This window comes from Sorex fumeus, unplaced genomic scaffold (assembly GCF_029834395.1).
Source record: "Sorex fumeus unplaced genomic scaffold, SorFum_2.1 ptg000200l, whole genome shotgun sequence".
Classification (NCBI taxonomy): Eukaryota; Metazoa; Chordata; class Mammalia; order Eulipotyphla; family Soricidae; genus Sorex; species Sorex fumeus.
The window spans coordinates 521,259-541,285 of record NW_026606257.1 but is presented as its reverse complement, the minus strand read 5'-3'; positions in this window follow the sequence as shown (position 1 = coordinate 541,285).

Genomic DNA, 20,027 nt, shown 5'->3' with positions numbered 1-20,027 from the left:
GTCTATCCACTCAAACCTGGTCAGCCTTTCATTTTCTTTTCCACAATATCAGACTTCAGAAATCATTGGAATCGCCAGTACAGAATGTTCCATTCATTCACTGCCAATCTGGAATTCATCTGAATCTGCACTCCAGGTAGGCTTTCATTACACCACTTATGAATGTCCAAGTAACACAATGCTGGTTTTCAGCGGTCTGTTCACACTCTAAGCCCTGCTTTTTACTGGGTATCCACACAACTGTGGTCAGCTCTTCATTTTCATGTCCAAACAATCCAGACTTGAGAAATCATTGCAATCTCCAGTACAGAATGTTCCATTCATTCACTGCGAATCTGGAATTCAACTGAATCTCCACTACCTGCAGATTTATCTTACACCACTTGTGAATGTCCAAGTAAAACAATGCTGGTTTTCAGAGGCCTGTTCATGTTCGCAGTCGTGCTGTTCAATTGGCTATCCACTCAACCTGTTTTGCTCCTCATTTTCCTGTGCACACAACCCAGCCTTCAGAAATCATTGTAATCTCCACTACAGGATGTTCCATTCATTCACTGGGAATCTGGAATTCATCTGAATCTGCACTCCACGCAGGCTTTCGTTACACCACTGCTGAAAGTCGAAGTAATGCAATACTGGTTTTCAGTGGTCTGTTCACATTCGAAGCCGAGGCTTTTTACAGGCTATCCACTCAACACTGGTCAGCTCTTCATTTTCGTGTCCCCACAATCCAGATTTCAGAAATCATTGCAATCTCCACTACAGAATGTTCCATTCATTCACTGCGAGTCTGGAGTTTATCTGATTCTCCACTCCCGCCTGGTTAACATTACACCACTTGTGAATGTCCAAGTAAGCCAATGCTGGTTTTCAGAGGCCTGTTCATACTCGCAGCCGTGCTGTTTAATTGACAATTCACTCCACCCTGTTCAGCTCTTCATTGTCCCACCACACTACCAGCCTTCAGAAATCTTTGTTATCTCCACTACAGAATGTTCCATTCATTCACTGCGAATCTGGAATTCATCTGACTCTCAACTCCACGCAGGTTTTCATTACACCACTGTTGAATGTCCAAGTAACCCAATGCTGGTTTTCAGCGGCCTGTTCATATTCGCAGCCCTGCTGTTTACTTGGCTATCGATTCAAGCCTGGTCAGCTCTTCATTTTCCTGTCCACACAACACAGGCTTCAGAAATCATTGGAATCTCCTCTACAGAATGTTCCATTCATTCACTGCGAATGTGGAATTCAACTGACTCTCCACTCCATGCAGGTTTTCCTTACACCACTGATGAATGTCCAAGTAACCCAATGCTGGTTTTCAGCTGCATGTTCACACTCGCAGCCATGCTATACAATTGGCTTTCCACTAAATCCTGATTAGTTCTTGATTTTACTTCCACACGACCCAGCCTTCAGAAATCGTTGGAATCTCCACTAGAGAATGTTCCATTCATTCACTGCGAATCTGGAATTCCTCTGAACCTCCACTCCCGGCAGGTTTTCGTTACACCACTGTTGAATGTCCAAGTAACCCAATGTTTTAAGTGTTTTCTTCACAAGCGCAGTGGTGCTGTTCAACTGGCTATCCACTCAACCCTGGCCAGCTCTACATTTTCCTGTCCACACCACAGAGACTGGAGAAATCATTGTTAACTCCACTACAGAATGTTCCATTCATTCACAGCGAATCTGGAATTCATCTGAATCTCCACTCCCGGCAGGTTTTCGTGACACCACTGGTAAATATCCAAGTAAGCCAATGCTGGTTTTAAGTGGCCTGCTCATACTCTCAGCCGTGCTGTTCAATTTGCTATCCACTCAACCCTCTTCAGCTCCATTTTCCTGTCCACATAACCCAAACTTCAGAAACAATTGGTATCTCCTCCACAGAATGTTCCATTCATTGACGGCAAATCTGAAATTCATCTAATTCTCAACTCCCGTCAGGTTTTCGTTACACCACTTGTGAATGTCCAATTAAGCCAAAGCTGGTTTTCAGTGGCCTGTTCTTACTACGAGACGTGCTGTTCATTTGGCTATCCATTCCACCCTGTTCAGCTCTACATTTTCGTGTCCACAAAACCCAGCCTTCAGAAATCATTGGAATCACCACTAGAGAATGTTCCATTCATTCACTGCGAATCTGGAATTCATCTGAATCTCCACTCCCGGCAGGTTTTCATTGCACCACTGCTGAATGCTCAAGTAACGCAATGATGGTTTTCAGCGGTCTATTCACACTCGAACCCGTGCTGTTCACGGTCTAGCGACTCAACACTGGTGAGTTCTTCTTTTTCCAGTTCAGACAATACAAACCTCAGAAACCATTGCAATCTACACTACAGAATGTTTCATTCATTCAGGCGAATCTTGAATTCATCTTGTTCTCCACTCCCAGCAGGTTTTCGTTTCACCACTGGTGAATGTCCAAGCAACCCAAGGCTGGTTTCAGCTGCGTGTTAACACTCGCAGCCGTGCTGTTCAATTGGCTATCCAGTGAACGCTGGTTAGCTCTTGATTTTCCTTCCACACACCGAGCCTTCAGAAATCATTCTTATCTCCACTTCAGAATGTTCCATTCGTTCCCTGCGAATCTGGAATTCCTCTGACTCTCCACACCAGGCAGATTTTCCTAACAACACTGGTGAATGACCAGGTAATCCAATGCTGGTTTTCAGCGGCTGTTCACACTCACAGCCTTGCTGTTCAATTGGCAATCCAGTCAAACCTAGTCAGCTCTTCATTTTCCTGTCCACACAACCCAGCGTTCAGAAATCATTGGAATCTCTACTACAGAAATTTCCATTCATTCACTGTGAATCTGGAAATACTCTGAATCTGCATTCCAGGAAGGCTTTCGTTACACCACTGATGAATGTCCAAGTAATGCAATGCTGCTTCTTAGTGGTCTGTTCACACTCGAAACCGTGCTGTTCATTGGCTATCCACTCAATATCGGTCAGCTCTTCAATATCCTGTCCAGACTATCCAGATTCCTAAATGTTGGCAATCACCACTACAGAATGTTCCATTCAATCACGCGAATCTGGAATTCATCAGAGTCTCCACTCCTGGAAGGTTTTCGTGACACCACTGGTAAATGTCCAAGGAAGACAATGCTGGTTTTAAGCCGCCTGCTAACACACTCAGCCGTGCTGTTCAATTTGCTATCCACCCAACCCTATTCAGCTCTACATTTTCCTGTCCTCATAACCCAACCTTCAGAAATAATTGGTATCTCCTCCACAGAATGTTCCGTTCATTCACTGCGAATCTTAAATTCATCTGACTCTCAACTCCCGGCGGGTTATCGTTACACCACTTGTGAATGTCCAAGTAAGCCAATGCTGGTTTTCAGTGGCCTGTTCATACTAAGAGACGTGCTGTTCATTTGGCTATCCACTCCACCCTGTTCAGCTCTACATTCTCGTGTCCACAAAACCCAGCCTTCAGAAATCATTGGAATCACCACTAGAGAATGTTCCATTCATTCACTGCGAATCTGGAATTCATCTGAACCTCCACTCCTGGCAGGTTTTCGTTACGCCACTGGTGAATGTCCAAGTAACTCAATACTGGTTTTCAGAGGCATGTTCAACTCGCAGAAGTGCTGTTCAATGGGCTATCCACTCAATATTGGTCAGCTCTTCATTTTCCTCTCCACACAAACCAGCCTTCAGAAATCATTGGGCTCTCCACTACAGACTGTTCCATTCATTCACTGCGATTCTGCAATTCATCTGACTCTCCGCTCCAGGCAGGTTTTCATTACAGCACTGGTGAATGACCAAGTAATCCAATGCTGGTTTTCAGCCGCCTTTTCACACTCGCAGTGTGCTGTTCAATTGTCTATCCACTCAAACCTGGTCAGCCTTTCATTTTCTTTTCCACAATATCAGACTTCAGAAATCATTGGAATCGCCAGTACAGAATGTTCCATTCATTCACTGCCAATCTGGAATTCATCTGAATCTGCACTCCAGGTAGGCTTTCATTACACCACTTATGAATGTCCAAGTAACACAATGCTGGTTTTCAGCGGTCTGTTCACACTCTAAGCCCTGCTTTTTACTGGGTATCCACACAACTGTGGTCAGCTCTTCATTTTCATGTCCAAACAATCCAGACTTGAGAAATCATTGCAATCTCCAGTACAGAATGTTCCATTCATTCACTGCGAATCTGGAATTCAACTGAATCTCCACTACCTGCAGATTTATCTTACACCACTTGTGAATGTCCAAGTAAAACAATGCTGGTTTTCAGAGGCCTGTTCATGTTCGCAGTCGTGCTGTTCAATTGGCTATCCACTCAACCTGTTTTGCTCCTCATTTTCCTGTGCACACAACCCAGCCTTCAGAAATCATTGTAATCTCTACTACAGGATGTTCCATTCATTCACTGGGAATCTGGAATTCATCTGAATCTGCACTCCACGCAGGCTTTCGTTACACCACTGCTGAAAGTCGAAGTAATGCAATACTGGTTTTCAGTGGTCTGTTCACATTCGAAGCCGAGGCTTTTTACAGGCTATCCACTCAACACTGGTCAGCTCTTCATTTTCGTGTCCCCACAATCCAGATTTCAGAAATCATTGCAATCTCCACTACAGAATGTTCCATTCATTCACTGCGAGTCTGGAGTTTATCTGATTCTCCACTCCCGCCTGGTTAACATTACACCACTTGTGAATGTCCAAGTAAGCCAATGCTGGTTTTCAGAGGCCTGTTCATACTCGCAGCCGTGCTGTTTAATTGACAATTCACTCCACCCTGTTCAGCTCTTCATTGTCCCACCACACTACCAGCCTTCAGAAATCTTTGTTATCTCCACTACAGAATGTTCCATTCATTCACTGCGAATCTGGAATTCATCTGACTCTCAACTCCACGCAGGTTTTCATTACACCACTGTTGAATGTCCAAGTAACCCAATGCTGGTTTTCAGCGGCCTGTTCATATTCGCAGCCCTGCTGTTTACTTGGCTATCGATTCAAGCCTGGTCAGCTCTTCATTTTCCTGTCCACACAACACAGGCTTCAGAAATCATTGGAATCTCCTCTACAGAATGTTCCATTCATTCACTGCGAATGTGGAATTCAACTGACTCTCCACTCCATGCAGGTTTTCCTTACACCACTGATGAATGTCCAAGTAACCCAATGCTGGTTTTCAGCTGCATGTTCACACTCGCAGCCATGCTATACAATTGGCTTTCCACTAAATCCTGATTAGTTCTTGATTTTCCTTCCACACGACCCAGCCTTCAGAAATCGTTGGAATCTCCACTAGAGAATGTTCCATTCATTCACTGCGAATCTGGAATTCCTCTGAACCTCCACTCCCGGCAGGTTTTCGTTACACCACTGTTGAATGTCCAAGTAACCCAATGTTTTAAGTGTTTTCTTCACAAGCGCAGTGGTGCTGTTCAATTGGCTATCCACTCAACCCTGGCCAGCTCTACATTTTCCTGTCCACACCACAGAGACTGGAGAAATCATTGTTATCTCCACTACAGAATGTTCCATTCATTCACAGCGAATCTGGAATTCATCTGAATCTCCACTCCCGGCAGGTTTTCGTGACACCACTGGTAAATATCCAAGTAAGCCAATGCTGGTTTTAAGTGGCCTGCTCATACTCTCAGCCGTGCTGTTCAATTTGCTATCCACTCAACCCTCTTCAGCTCCATTTTCCTGTCCACATAACCCAAACTTCAGAAACAATTGGTATCTCCTCCACAGAATGTTCCATTCATTGACGGCAAATCTGAAATTCATCTAATTCTCAACTCCCGTCAGGTTTTCGTTACACCACTTGTGAATGTCCAATTAAGCCAAAGCTGGTTTTCAGTGGCCTGTTCTTACTACGAGACGTGCTGTTCATTTGGCTATCCATTCCACCCTGTTCAGCTCTACATTTTCGTGTCCACAAAACCCAGCCTTCAGAAATCATTGGAATCACCACTAGAGAATGTTCCATTCATTCACTGCGAATCTGGAATTCATCTGAATCTCCACTCCCGGCAGGTTTTCATTGCACCACTGCTGAATGTTCAAGTAACGCAATGATGGTTTTCAGCGGTCTATTCACACTCGAACCCGTGCTGTTCACGGTCTAGCGACTCAACACTGGTGAGTTCTTCTTTTTCCAGTTCAGACAATACAAACCTCAGAAACCATTGCAATCTACACTACAGAATGTTTCATTCATTCAGGCGAATCTTGAATTCATCTTGTTCTCCACTCCCAGCAGGTTTTCGTTTCACCACTGGTGAATGTCCAAGCAACCCAAGGCTGGTTTCAGCTGCGTGTTAACACTCGCAGCCGTGCTGTTCAATTGGCTATCCAGTGAACGCTGGTTAGCTCTTGATTTTCCTTCCACACACCGAGCCTTCAGAAATCATTCTTATCTCCACTTCAGAATGTTCCATTCGTTCCCTGCGAATCTGGAATTCCTCTGACTCTCCACACCAGGCAGATTTTCCTAACAACACTGGTGAATGACCAGGTAATCCAATGCTGGTTTTCAGCGGCTGTTCACACTCACAGCCTTGCTGTTCAATTGGCAATCCAGTCAAACCTAGTCAGCTCTTCATTTTCCTGTCCACACAACCCAGCGTTCAGAAATCATTGGAATCTCTACTACAGAAATTTCCATTCATTCACTGTGAATCTGGAAATACTCTGAATCTGCATTCCAGGAAGGCTTTCGTTACACCACTGATGAATGTCCAAGTAATGCAATGCTGCTTCTTAGTGGTCTGTTCACACTCGAAACCGTGCTGTTCATTGGCTATCCACTCAATATCGGTCAGCTCTTCAATATCCTGTCCAGACTATCCAGATTCCTAAATGTTGGCAATCACCACTACAGAATGTTCCATTCAATCACGCGAATCTGGAATTCATCAGAGTCTCCACTCCTGGAAGGTTTTCGTGACACCACTGGTAAATGTCCAAGGAAGACAATGCTGGTTTTAAGCCGCCTGCTAACACACTCAGCCGTGCTGTTCAATTTGCTATCCACCCAACCCTATTCAGCTCTACATTTTCCTGTCCTCATAACCCAACCTTCAGAAATAATTGGTATCTCCTCCACAGAATGTTCCGTTCATTCACTGCGAATCTTAAATTCATCTGACTCTCAACTCCCGGCGGGTTATCGTTACACCACTTGTGAATGTCCAAGTAAGCCAATGCTGGTTTTCAGTGGCCTGTTCATACTAAGAGACGTGCTGTTCATTTGGCTATCCACTCCACCCTGTTCAGCTCTACATTCTCGTGTCCACAAAACCCAGCCTTCAGAAATCATTGGAATCACCACTAGAGAATGTTCCATTCATTCACTGCGAATCTGGAATTCATCTGAACCTCCACTCCTGGCAGGTTTTCGTTACGCCACTGGTGAATGTCCAAGTAACTCAATACTGGTTTTCAGAGGCATGTTCAACTCGCAGAAGTGCTGTTCAATGGGCTATCCACTCAATATTGGTCAGCTCTTCATTTTCCTCTCCACACAAACCAGCCTTCAGAAATCATTGGGCTCTCCACTACAGACTGTTCCATTCATTCACTGCGATTCTGCAATTCATCTGACTCTCCGCTCCAGGCAGGTTTTCATTACAGCACTGGTGAATGACCAAGTAATCCAATGCTGGTTTTCAGCCGCCTTTTCACACTCGCAGTGTGCTGTTCAATTGTCTATCCACTCAAACCTGGTCAGCCTTTCATTTTCTTTTCCACAATATCAGACTTCAGAAATCATTGGAATCGCCAGTACAGAATGTTCCATTCATTCACTGCCAATCTGGAATTCATCTGAATCTGCACTCCAGGTGGGCTTTCATTACACCACTTATGAATGTCCAAGTAACACAATGCTGGTTTTCAGCGGTCTGTTCACACTCTAAGCCCTGCTTTTTACTGGGTATCCACACAACTGTGGTCAGCTCTTCATTTTCATGTCCAAACAATCCAGACTTGAGAAATCATTGCAATCTCCAGTACAGAATGTTCCATTCATTCACTGCGAATCTGGAATTCAACTGAATCTCCACTACCTGCAGATTTATCTTACACCACTTGTGAATGTCCAAGTAAAACAATGCTGGTTTTCAGAGGCCTGTTCATGTTCGCAGTCGTGCTGTTCAATTGGCTATCCACTCAACCTGTTTTGCTCCTCATTTTCCTGTGCACACAACCCAGCCTTCAGAAATCATTGTAATCTCCACTACAGGATGTTCCATTCATTCACTGGGAATCTGGAATTCATCTGAATCTGCACTCCACGCAGGCTTTCGTTACACCACTGCTGAAAGTCGAAGTAATGCAATACTGGTTTTCAGTGGTCTGTTCACATTCGAAGCCGAGGCTTTTTACAGGCTATCCACTCAACACTGGTCAGCTCTTCATTTTCGTGTCCCCACAATCCAGATTTCAGAAATCATTGCAATCTCCACTACAGAATGTTCCATTCATTCACTGCGAGTCTGGAGTTTATCTGATTCTCCACTCCCGCCTGGTTAACATTACACCACTTGTGAATGTCCAAGTAAGCCAATGCTGGTTTTCAGAGGCCTGTTCATACTCGCAGCCGTGCTGTTTAATTGACAATTCACTCCACCCTGTTCAGCTCTTCATTGTCCCACCACACTACCAGCCTTCAGAAATCTTTGTTATCTCCACTACAGAATGTTCCATTCATTCACTGCGAATCTGGAATTCATCTGACTCTCAACTCCACGCAGGTTTTCATTACACCACTGTTGAATGTCCAAGTAACCCAATGCTGGTTTTCAGCGGCCTGTTCATATTCGCAGCCCTGCTGTTTACTTGGCTATCGATTCAAGCCTGGTCAGCTCTTCATTTTCCTGTCCACACAACACAGGCTTCAGAAATCATTGGAATCTCCTCTACAGAATGTTCCATTCATTCACTGCGAATGTGGAATTCAACTGACTCTCCACTCCATGCAGGTTTTCCTTACACCACTGATGAATGTCCAAGTAACCCAATGCTGGTTTTCAGCTGCATGTTCACACTCGCAGCCATGCTATACAATTGGCTTTCCACTAAATCCTGATTAGTTCTTGATTTTCCTTCCACACGACCCAGCCTTCAGAAATCGTTGGAATCTCCACTAGAGAATGTTCCATTCATTCACTGCGAATCTGGAATTCCTCTGAACCTCCACTCCCGGCAGGTTTTCGTTACACCACTGTTGAATGTCCAAGTAACCCAATGTTTTAAGTGTTTTCTTCACAAGCGCAGTGGTGCTGTTCAATTGGCTATCCACTCAACCCTGGCCAGCTCTACATTTTCCTGTCCACACCACAGAGACTGGAGAAATCATTGTTATCTCCACTACAGAATGTTCCATTCATTCACAGCGAATCTGGAATTCATCTGAATCTCCACTCCCGGCAGGTTTTCGTGACACCACTGGTAAATATCCAAGTAAGCCAATGCTGGTTTTAAGTGGCCTGCTCATACTCTCAGCCGTGCTGTTCAATTTGCTATCCACTCAACCCTCTTCAGCTCCATTTTCCTGTCCACATAACCCAAACTTCAGAAACAATTGGTATCTCCTCCACAGAATGTTCCATTCATTGACGGCAAATCTGAAATTCATCTAATTCTCAACTCCCGTCAGGTTTTCGTTACACCACTTGTGAATGTCCAATTAAGCCAAAGCTGGTTTTCAGTGGCCTGTTCTTACTACGAGACGTGCTGTTCATTTGGCTATCCATTCCACCCTGTTCAGCTCTACATTTTCGTGTCCACAAAACCCAGCCTTCAGAAATCATTGGAATCACCACTAGAGAATGTTCCATTCATTCACTGCGAATCTGGAATTCATCTGAATCTCCACTCCCGGCAGGTTTTCATTGCACCACTGCTGAATGTTCAAGTAACGCAATGATGGTTTTCAGCGGTCTATTCACACTCGAACCCGTGCTGTTCACGGTCTAGCGACTCAACACTGGTGAGTTCTTCTTTTTCCAGTTCAGACAATACAAACCTCAGAAACCATTGCAATCTACACTACAGAATGTTTCATTCATTCAGGCGAATCTTGAATTCATCTTGTTCTCCACTCCCAGCAGGTTTTCGTTTCACCACTGGTGAATGTCCAAGCAACCCAAGGCTGGTTTCAGCTGCGTGTTAACACTCGCAGCCGTGCTGTTCAATTGGCTATCCAGTGAACGCTGGTTAGCTCTTGATTTTCCTTCCACACACCGAGCCTTCAGAAATCATTCTTATCTCCACTTCAGAATGTTCCATTCGTTCCCTGCGAATCTGGAATTCCTCTGACTCTCCACACCAGGCAGATTTTCCTAACAACACTGGTGAATGACCAGGTAATCCAATGCTGGTTTTCAGCGGCTGTTCACACTCACAGCCTTGCTGTTCAATTGGCAATCCAGTCAAACCTAGTCAGCTCTTCATTTTCCTGTCCACACAACCCAGCGTTCAGAAATCATTGGAATCTCTACTACAGAAATTTCCATTCATTCACTGTGAATCTGGAAATACTCTGAATCTGCATTCCAGGAAGGCTTTCGTTACACCACTGATGAATGTCCAAGTAATGCAATGCTGCTTCTTAGTGGTCTGTTCACACTCGAAACCGTGCTGTTCATTGGCTATCCACTCAATATCGGTCAGCTCTTCAATATCCTGTCCAGACTATCCAGATTCCTAAATGTTGGCAATCACCACTACAGAATGTTCCATTCAATCACGCGAATCTGGAATTCATCAGAGTCTCCACTCCTGGAAGGTTTTCGTGACACCACTGGTAAATGTCCAAGGAAGACAATGCTGGTTTTAAGCCGCCTGCTAACACACTCAGCCGTGCTGTTCAATTTGCTATCCACCCAACCCTATTCAGCTCTACATTTTCCTGTCCTCATAACCCAACCTTCAGAAATAATTGGTATCTCCTCCACAGAATGTTCCGTTCATTCACTGCGAATCTTAAATTCATCTGACTCTCAACTCCCGGCGGGTTATCGTTACACCACTTGTGAATGTCCAAGTAAGCCAATGCTGGTTTTCAGTGGCCTGTTCATACTAAGAGACGTGCTGTTCATTTGGCTATCCACTCCACCCTGTTCAGCTCTACATTCTCGTGTCCACAAAACCCAGCCTTCAGAAATCATTGGAATCACCACTAGAGAATGTTCCATTCATTCACTGCGAATCTGGAATTCATCTGAACCTCCACTCCTGGCAGGTTTTCGTTACGCCACTGGTGAATGTCCAAGTAACTCAATACTGGTTTTCAGAGGCATGTTCAACTCGCAGAAGTGCTGTTCAATGGGCTATCCACTCAATATTGGTCAGCTCTTCATTTTCCTCTCCACACAAACCAGCCTTCAGAAATCATTGGGCTCTCCACTACAGACTGTTCCATTCATTCACTGCGATTCTGCAATTCATCTGACTCTCCGCTCCAGGCAGGTTTTCATTACAGCACTGGTGAATGACCAAGTAATCCAATGCTGGTTTTCAGCCGCCTTTTCACACTCGCAGTGTGCTGTTCAATTGTCTATCCACTCAAACCTGGTCAGCCTTTCATTTTCTTTTCCACAATATCAGACTTCAGAAATCATTGGAATCGCCAGTACAGAATGTTCCATTCATTCACTGCCAATCTGGAATTCATCTGAATCTGCACTCCAGGTGGGCTTTCATTACACCACTTATGAATGTCCAAGTAACACAATGCTGGTTTTCAGCGGTCTGTTCACACTCTAAGCCCTGCTTTTTACTGGGTATCCACACAACTGTGGTCAGCTCTTCATTTTCATGTCCAAACAATCCAGACTTGAGAAATCATTGCAATCTCCAGTACAGAATGTTCCATTCATTCACTGCGAATCTGGAATTCAACTGAATCTCCACTACCTGCAGATTTATCTTACACCACTTGTGAATGTCCAAGTAAAACAATGCTGGTTTTCAGAGGCCTGTTCATGTTCGCAGTCGTGCTGTTCAATTGGCTATCCACTCAACCTGTTTTGCTCCTCATTTTCCTGTGCACACAACCCAGCCTTCAGAAATCATTGTAATCTCCACTACAGGATGTTCCATTCATTCACTGGGAATCTGGAATTCATCTGAATCTGCACTCCACGCAGGCTTTCGTTACACCACTGCTGAAAGTCGAAGTAATGCAATACTGGTTTTCAGTGGTCTGTTCACATTCGAAGCCGAGGCTTTTTACAGGCTATCCACTCAACACTGGTCAGCTCTTCATTTTCGTGTCCCCACAATCCAGATTTCAGAAATCATTGCAATCTCCACTACAGAATGTTCCATTCATTCACTGCGAGTCTGGAGTTTATCTGATTCTCCACTCCCGCCTGGTTAACATTACACCACTTGTGAATGTCCAAGTAAGCCAATGCTGGTTTTCAGAGGCCTGTTCATACTCGCAGCCGTGCTGTTTAATTGACAATTCACTCCACCCTGTTCAGCTCTTCATTGTCCCACCACACTACCAGCCTTCAGAAATCTTTGTTATCTCCACTACAGAATGTTCCATTCATTCACTGCGAATCTGGAATTCATCTGACTCTCAACTCCACGCAGGTTTTCATTACACCACTGTTGAATGTCCAAGTAACCCAATGCTGGTTTTCAGCGGCCTGTTCATATTCGCAGCCCTGCTGTTTACTTGGCTATCGATTCAAGCCTGGTCAGCTCTTCATTTTCCTGTCCACACAACACAGGCTTCAGAAATCATTGGAATCTCCTCTACAGAATGTTCCATTCATTCACTGCGAATGTGGAATTCAACTGACTCTCCACTCCATGCAGGTTTTCCTTACACCACTGATGAATGTCCAAGTAACCCAATGCTGGTTTTCAGCTGCATGTTCACACTCGCAGCCATGCTATACAATTGGCTTTCCACTAAATCCTGATTAGTTCTTGATTTTCCTTCCACACGACCCAGCCTTCAGAAATCGTTGGAATCTCCACTAGAGAATGTTCCATTCATTCACTGCGAATCTGGAATTCCTCTGAACCTCCACTCCCGGCAGGTTTTCGTTACACCACTGTTGAATGTCCAAGTAACCCAATGTTTTAAGTGTTTTCTTCACAAGCGCAGTGGTGCTGTTCAATTGGCTATCCACTCAACCCTGGCCAGCTCTACATTTTCCTGTCCACACCACAGAGACTGGAGAAATCATTGTTATCTCCACTACAGAATGTTCCATTCATTCACAGCGAATCTGGAATTCATCTGAATCTCCACTCCCGGCAGGTTTTCGTGACACCACTGGTAAATATCCAAGTAAGCCAATGCTGGTTTTAAGTGGCCTGCTCATACTCTCAGCCGTGCTGTTCAATTTGCTATCCACTCAACCCTCTTCAGCTCCATTTTCCTGTCCACATAACCCAAACTTCAGAAACAATTGGTATCTCCTCCACAGAATGTTCCATTCATTGACGGCAAATCTGAAATTCATCTAATTCTCAACTCCCGTCAGGTTTTCGTTACACCACTTGTGAATGTCCAATTAAGCCAAAGCTGGTTTTCAGTGGCCTGTTCTTACTACGAGACGTGCTGTTCATTTGGCTATCCATTCCACCCTGTTCAGCTCTACATTTTCGTGTCCACAAAACCCAGCCTTCAGAAATCATTGGAATCACCACTAGAGAATGTTCCATTCATTCACTGCGAATCTGGAATTCATCTGAATCTCCACTCCCGGCAGGTTTTCATTGCACCACTGCTGAATGTTCAAGTAACGCAATGATGGTTTTCAGCGGTCTATTCACACTCGAACCCGTGCTGTTCACGGTCTAGCGACTCAACACTGGTGAGTTCTTCTTTTTCCAGTTCAGACAATACAAACCTCAGAAACCATTGCAATCTACACTACAGAATGTTTCATTCATTCAGGCGAATCTTGAATTCATCTTGTTCTCCACTCCCAGCAGGTTTTCGTTTCACCACTGGTGAATGTCCAAGCAACCCAAGGCTGGTTTCAGCTGCGTGTTAACACTCGCAGCCGTGCTGTTCAATTGGCTATCCAGTGAACGCTGGTTAGCTCTTGATTTTCCTTCCACACACCGAGCCTTCAGAAATCATTCTTATCTCCACTTCAGAATGTTCCATTCGTTCCCTGCGAATCTGGAATTCCTCTGACTCTCCACACCAGGCAGATTTTCCTAACAACACTGGTGAATGACCAGGTAATCCAATGCTGGTTTTCAGCGGCTGTTCACACTCACAGCCTTGCTGTTCAATTGGCAATCCAGTCAAACCTAGTCAGCTCTTCATTTTCCTGTCCACACAACCCAGCGTTCAGAAATCATTGGAATCTCTACTACAGAAATTTCCATTCATTCACTGTGAATCTGGAAATACTCTGAATCTGCATTCCAGGAAGGCTTTCGTTACACCACTGATGAATGTCCAAGTAATGCAATGCTGCTTCTTAGTGGTCTGTTCACACTCGAAACCGTGCTGTTCATTGGCTATCCACTCAATATCGGTCAGCTCTTCAATATCCTGTCCAGACTATCCAGATTCCTAAATGTTGGCAATCACCACTACAGAATGTTCCATTCAATCACGCGAATCTGGAATTCATCAGAGTCTCCACTCCTGGAAGGTTTTCGTGACACCACTGGTAAATGTCCAAGGAAGACAATGCTGGTTTTAAGCCGCCTGCTAACACACTCAGCCGTGCTGTTCAATTTGCTATCCACCCAACCCTATTCAGCTCTACATTTTCCTGTCCTCATAACCCAACCTTCAGAAATAATTGGTATCTCCTCCACAGAATGTTCCGTTCATTCACTGCGAATCTTAAATTCATCTGACTCTCAACTCCCGGCGGGTTATCGTTACACCAATTGTGAATGTCCAAGTAAGCCAATGCTGGTTTTCAGTGGCCTGTTCATACTAAGAGACGTGCTGTTCATTTGGCTATCCACTCCACCCTGTTCAGCTCTACATTCTCGTGTCCACAAAACCCAGCCTTCAGAAATCATTGGAATCACCACTAGAGAATGTTCCATTCATTCACTGCGAATCTGGAATTCCTCTGAACCTCCACTCCTGGCAGGTTTTCGTTACGCCACTGGTGAATGTCCAAGTAACTCAATACTGGTTTTCAGAGGCATGTTCAACTCGCAGAAGTGCTGTTCAATGGGCTATCCACTCAATATTGGTCAGCTCTTCATTTTCCTCTCCACACAAACCAGCCTTCAGAAATCATTGGGCTCTCCACTACAGACTGTTCCATTCATTCACTGCGATTCTGCAATTCATCTGACTCTCCGCTCCAGGCAGGTTTTCATTACAGCACTGGTGAATGACCAAGTAATCCAATGCTGGTTTTCAGCCGCCTTTTCACACTCGCAGTGTGCTGTTCAATTGTCTATCCACTCAAACCTGGTCAGCCTTTCATTTTCTTTTCCACAATATCAGACTTCAGAAATCATTGGAATCGCCAGTACAGAATGTTCCATTCATTCACTGCCAATCTGGAATTCATCTGAATCTGCACTCCAGGTAGGCTTTCATTACACCACTTATGAATGTCCAAGTAACACAATGCTGGTTTTCAGCGGTCTGTTCACACTCTAAGACCTGCTTTTTACTGGGTATCCACACAACTGTGGTCAGCTCTTCATTTTCATGTCCAAACAATCCAGACTTGAGAAATCATTGCAATCTCCAGTACAGAATGTTCCATTCATTCACTGCGAATCTGGAATTCAACTGAATCTCCACTACCTGCAGATTTATCTTACACCACTTGTGAATGTCCAAGTAAAACAATGCTGGTTTTCAGAGGCCTGTTCATGTTCGCAGTCGTGCTGTTCAATTGGCTATCCACTCAACCTGTTTTGCTCCTCATTTTCCTGTGCACACAACCCAGCCTTCAGAAATCATTGTAATCTCCACTACAGGATGTTCCATTCATTCACTGGGAATCTGGAATTCATCTGAATCTGCACTCCACGCAGGCTTTCGTTACACCACTGCTGAAAGTCGAAGTAATGCAATACTGGTTTTCAGTGGTCTGTTCACATTCGAAGCCGAGGCTTTTTACAGGCTATCCACTCAACACTGGTCAGCTCTTCATTTTCGTGTCCCCACAATCCAGATTTCAGAAATCACTGCAATCTCCACTACAGAATGTTCCATTCATTCACTGCGAGTCTGGAGTTTATCTGATTCTCCACTCCCGCCTGGTTAACATTACACCACTTGTGAATGTCCAAGTAAGCCAATGCTGGTTTTCAGAGGCCTGTTCATACTCGCAGCCGTGCTGTTTAATTGACAATTCACTCCACCCTGTTCAGCTCTTCATTGTCCCACCACACTACCAGCCTTCAGAAATCTTTGTTATCTCCACTACAGAATGTTCCATTCATTCACTGCGAATCTGGAATTCATCTGACTCTCAACTCCACGCAGGTTTTCATTACACCACTGTTGAATGTCCAAGTAACCCAATGCTGGTTTTCAGCGGCCTGTTCATATTCGCAGCCCTGCTGTTTACTTGGCTATCGATTCAAGCCTGGTCAGCTCTTCATTTTCCTGTCCACACAACACAGGCTTCAGAAATCATTGGAATCTCCTCTACAGAATGTTCCATTCATTCACTGCGAATGTGGAATTCAACTGACTCTCCACTCCATGCAGGTTTTCCTTACACCACTGATGAATGTCCAAGTAACCCAATGCTGGTTTTCAGCTGCATGTTCACACTCGCAGCCATGCTATACAATTGGCTTTCCACTAAATCCTGATTAGTTCTTGATTTTCCTTCCACACGACCCAGCCTTCAGAAATCGTTGGAATCTCCACTAGAGAATGTTCCATTCATTCACTGCGAATCTGGAATTCCTCTGAACCTCCACTCCCGGCAGGTTTTCGTTACACCACTGTTGAATGTCCAAGTAACCCAATGTTTTAAGTGTTTTCTTCACAAGCGCAGTGGTGCTGTTCAATTGGCTATCCACTCAACCCTGGCCAGCTCTACATTTTCCTGTCCACACCACAGAGACTGGAGAAATCATTGTTATCTCCACTACAGAATGTTCCATTCATTCACAGCGAATCTGGAATTCATCTGAATCTCCACTCCCGGCAGGTTTTCGTGACACCACTGGTAAATATCCAAGTAAGCCAATGCTGGTTTTAAGTGGCCTGCTCATACTCTCAGCCGTGCTGTTCAATTTGCTATCCACTCAACCCTCTTCAGCTCCATTTTCCTGTCCACATAACCCAAACTTCAGAAACAATTGGTATCTCCTCCACAGAATGTTCCATTCATTGACGGCAAATCTGAAATTCATCTAATTCTCAACTCCCGTCAGGTTTTCGTTACACCACTTGTGAATGTCCAATTAAGCCAAAGCTGGTTTTCAGTGGCCTGTTCTTACTACGAGACGTGCTGTTCATTTGGCTATCCATTCCACCCTGTTCAGCTCTACATTTTCGTGTCCACAAAACCCAGCCTTCAGAAATCATTGGAATCACCACTAGAGAATGTTCCATTCATTCACTGCGAATCTGGAATTCATCTGAATCTCCACTCCCGGCAGGTTTTCATTGCACCACTGCTGAATGTTCAAGTAACGCAATGATGGTTTTCAGCGGTCTATTCACACTCGAACCCGTGCTGTTCACGGTCTAGCGACTCAACACTGGTGAGTTCTTCTTTTTCCAGTTCAGACAATACAAACCTCAGAAACCATTGCAATCTACACTACAGAATGTTTCATTCATTCAGGCGAATCTTGAATTCATCTTGTTCTCCACTCCCAGCAGGTTTTCGTTTCACCACTGGTGAATGTCCAAGCAACCCAAGGCTGGTTTCAGCTGCGTGTTAACACTCGCAGCCGTGCTGTTCAATTGGCTATCCAGTGAACGCTGGTTAGCTCTTGATTTTCCTTCCACACACCGAGCCTTCAGAAATCATTCTTATCTCCACTTCAGAATGTTCCATTCGTTCCCTGCGAATCTGGAATTCCTCTGACTCTCCACACCAGGCAGATTTTCCTAACAACACTGGTGAATGACCAGGTAATCCAATGCTGGTTTTCAGCGGCTGTTCACACTCACAGCCTTGCTGTTCAATTGGCAATCCAGTCAAACCTAGTCAGCTCTTCATTTTCCTGTCCACACAACCCAGCGTTCAGAAATCATTGGAATCTCTACTACAGAAATTTCCATTCATTCACTGTGAATCTGAAAATACTCTGAATCTGCATTCCAGGAAGGCTTTCGTTACACCACTGATGAATGTCCAAGTAATGCAATGCTGCTTCTTAGTGGTCTGTTCACACTCGAAACCGTGCTGTTCATTGGCTATCCACTCAATATCGGTCAGCTCTTCAATATCCTGTCCAGACTATCCAGATTCCTAAATGTTGGCAATCACCACTACAGAATGTTCCATTCAATCACGCGAATCTGGAATTCATCAGAGTCTCCACTCCTGGAAGGTTTTCGTGACACCACTGGTAAATGTCCAAGGAAGACAATGCTGGTTTTAAGCCGCCTGCTAACACACTCAGCCGTGCTGTTCAATTTGCTATCCACCCAACCCTATTCAGCTCTACATTTTCCTGTCCTCATAACCCAACCTTCAGAAATAATTGGTATCTCCTCCACAGAATGTTCCGTTCATTCACTGCGAATCTTAAATTCATCTGACTCTCAACTCCCGGCGGGTTATCGTTACACCACTTGTGAATGTCCAAGTAAGCCAATGCTGGTTTTCAGTGGCCTGTTCATACTAAGAGACGTGCTGTTCATTTGGCTATCCACTCCACCCTGTTCAGCTCTACATTTTCGTGTCCACAAAACCCAGCCTTCAGAAATCATTGGAATCACCACTAGAGAATGTTCCATTCATTCACTGCGAATCTGGAATTCATCTGAACCTCCACTCCTGGCAGGTTTTCGTTACGCCACTGGTGAATGTCCAAGTAACTCAATACTGGTTTTCAGAGGCATGTTCAACTCGCAGAAGTGCTGTTCAATGGGCTATCCACTCAATATTGGTCAGCTCTTCATTTTCCTCTCCACACAAACCAGCCTTCAGAAATCATTGGGCTCTCCACTACAGACTGTTCCATTCATTCACTGCGATTCTGCAATTCATCTGACTCTCCGCTCCAGGCAGGTTTTCATTACAGCACTGGTGAATGACCAAGTAATCCAATGCTGGTTTTCAGCCGCCTTTTCACACTCGCAGTGTGCTGTTCAATTGTCTATCCACTCAAACCTGGTCAGCCTTTCATTTTCTTTTCCACAATATCAGACTTCAGAAATCATTGGAATCGCCAGTACAGAATGTTCCATTCATTCACTGCCAATCTGGAATTCATCTGAATCTGCACTCCAGGTAGGCTTTCATTACACCACTTATGAATGTCCAAGTAACACAATGCTGGTTTTCAGCGGTCTGTTCACACTCTAAGCCCTGCTTTTTACTGGGTATCCACACAACTGTGGTCAGCTCTTCATTTTCATGTCCAAACAATCCAGACTTGAGAAATCATTGCAATCTCCAGTACAGAATGTTCCATTCATTCACTGCGAATCTGGAATTCAACTGAATCTCCACTACCTGCAGATTTATCTTACACCACTTGTGAATGTCCAAGTAAAACAATGCTGGTTTTCAGAGGCCTGTTCATGTTCGCAGTCGTGCTGTTCAATTGGCTATCCACTCAACCTGTTTTGCTCCTCATTTTCCTGTGCACACAACCCAGCCTTCAGAAATCATTGTAATCTCCACTACAGGATGTTCCATTCATTCACTGGGAATCTGGAATTCATCTGAATCCACGCAGGCTTTCGTTACACCACTGCTGAAAGTCGAAGTAATGCAATACTGGTTTTCAGTGGTCTGTTCACATTCGAAGCCGAGGCTTTTTACAGGCTATCCACTCAACACTGGTCAGCTCTTCATTTTCGTGTCCCCACAATCCAGATTTCAGAAATCATTGCAATCTCCACTACAGAATG